Source organism: Cyprinodon variegatus, unplaced genomic scaffold, assembly GCF_000732505.1.
Source record: "Cyprinodon variegatus isolate N-32 unplaced genomic scaffold, C_variegatus-1.0 Scaffold30, whole genome shotgun sequence".
Lineage (NCBI taxonomy): Eukaryota > Metazoa > Chordata > Actinopteri > Cyprinodontiformes > Cyprinodontidae > Cyprinodon > Cyprinodon variegatus.
Genome location: NW_015150483.1, coordinates 2,170,449 through 2,172,435, shown reverse-complemented (window position 1 = coordinate 2,172,435; position 1,987 = coordinate 2,170,449). Strand labels below are relative to the sequence as shown.

General features: G+C 33.4%; 1 protein-coding gene across 1 annotated transcript in view; it reads right to left on the bottom strand.

Moving 5' to 3' along the window:
- Positions 1-1,547, bottom strand: part of LOC107101244 (leucine-rich repeat-containing protein 15-like) — an 8,161-nt gene extending 6,614 nt beyond the window's left edge. The window contains exon 1 of the mRNA XM_015400087.1: positions 1,318-1,547. The gene's annotated coding sequence lies outside the window, so the exon portion shown is untranslated. The remainder of the gene's footprint in view (positions 1-1,317) is intronic.
- Between the last annotated feature and the right edge of the window lie 440 nt (positions 1,548-1,987).

The window sequence follows — 1,987 nt, the reverse complement described above, 5'->3', positions numbered from 1 at the left end:
TTTCTTTCTTTCTTTCTTTCTGTCTTTCTTTCTGTCTTTTTACTCTCAGTTTTTCTTTCATGAATCAGGGGCTGTCCTATCTGTTTGGTATGTGATGGCATCAGTTTATCAATAAATGAAATTTTATCTCATTCTAATTATTATTATCATGATTTTTATTCATTTTTCATCATTCTCTGTTGTTGATACAAAGACTGGAGTTCCTAGTCCTATAAAGTTGGTATACTATATTTTTACTTATTAATTGGGAATATTCATATTATGTAGTTAAATCTTGATGGATTATGGATGGGAATTTGTCAGAAACTAAAAACATGATTGCAACTCTATTGGCAACCCTGTGATAACAACTAAAATGCATTAACTTGAGATATACATGTTTAAATCATCAAAATATAAACTACCTGAAAGTTTTATCTTGATAATCATAAGCAATAAATATTAACAACGGAGCGAGGAAGAGGCATAGATGTGATGGGTATTCTTTTCTGGTGGTTTATTATATTTAGTGCAACCATGGAAAAGATTCCTTTACAGATTAACTTAGACTTCATAGTTTACATAAACATCCTGTATTAAAATGTCACTCTGACCCATTTCTGTTTGTGTTTTGAACCTGAGAGCTTTGAGTTCAGACCAACATTAAGGTGTTCTTATATTGACCCAGCAGCCATGAAAAGGGGTTCATTAAATAAAATGCTTTTCTGAATAAACATATATAATTATGTCAGGTTTACTGGAAGAAAAGAATCAATCGAAAGACAACATATGATCTTTAACTAGCCTGCTTTTATAATGACACGACAGGTTAGAATCCTGGAAATGCTTCTTTTTTTTAATGACAGCTAAACCATCTGTTTTCACTTATACCTCTAGTGTGGAAAAATCCAGACCAATTAACAGCATGCCCTCATGGCAAAAGTATTTCAAGTTTTCCTGTTCTTCCACAGCTAGTTTGAAACCAAATGAATTTGTTTCCCAAAAAAATCAGAGCAAGAAAAACTACCTGATACAAAACACAGACTTTTTTTATACTAGGGAAAATTAAGTTAAACAGTTTAAAATATAAAAATAGGTAAGAGTAAGAGTAAAATCTGAGCAGAATATCCAGGTTTTAATCTAATACAAGTCTCTTGCTTTTTATATACCCAAATGTGTTTTATATTTTTACACATCTATATTCATTTATGCTTTAGGGTTGTTTTTACTTCATCAGAAACCTTTAAATCTTTGTTTAAAGCAAGTTCCCCAAGCTGGTCAAAATAATCAGAGATAATTGCTCCATTAAATAGGTGACCACGATTATGCAGTACTTACCCTCAATAATTTTTGTTGATCAGTAAGCAGTTGAGTTGCTGGCGTGGTCTTTTATGTAAAATAGACTTCTGCTGCTTTGTTAATCCTTTTAAAGTTTTCAGTTCCCTCCAAAGTCTCACACTCTCACATTTCCCAACTCTGCCATCTCATCAGTTTTTTTTTTTTTTAAGCCTGCTGTTTAGGCTCTCACTGATTCTGCAGTGGGTGCCCTGGAATAGTAATGGATTTCTCTCACTCTTTTAAGCTGACCAAGTGGAGGGAAACAAGCCCAACCCAACTGTATAACGCCCTGCCTGAACTGATTTTGCTGGCTGGGCATAGGCTTTGAGGGAGGAGTGATCTGTCCCCCAACTTAGCCTTGTTTTTGTGTTGTAAATATGTGTTTGCAGGGAGGATGTTTTTTTTTTTTTTTTTTTTCAACAATAAGAGGGAGTTTTGTGTGTTTGTGGCATGTGTTATATTTTGGGTGTGTCTGTAACATCTGTTGCAGAAATCTTTGGTAGCTTTTGGTATGTTAGCACAACCCCATAAAGACACTTCTGCTCATGTTGATGCCTAGTTGTGCTGTTTAAACAACATGAAGTATTTTTTTTCTCTTCACAATGTTTGAAAAATTTTAAGCCATCTGTAAAATTATGTTAATAAGTTTTTGTTTTATCTTCTCAAGCAA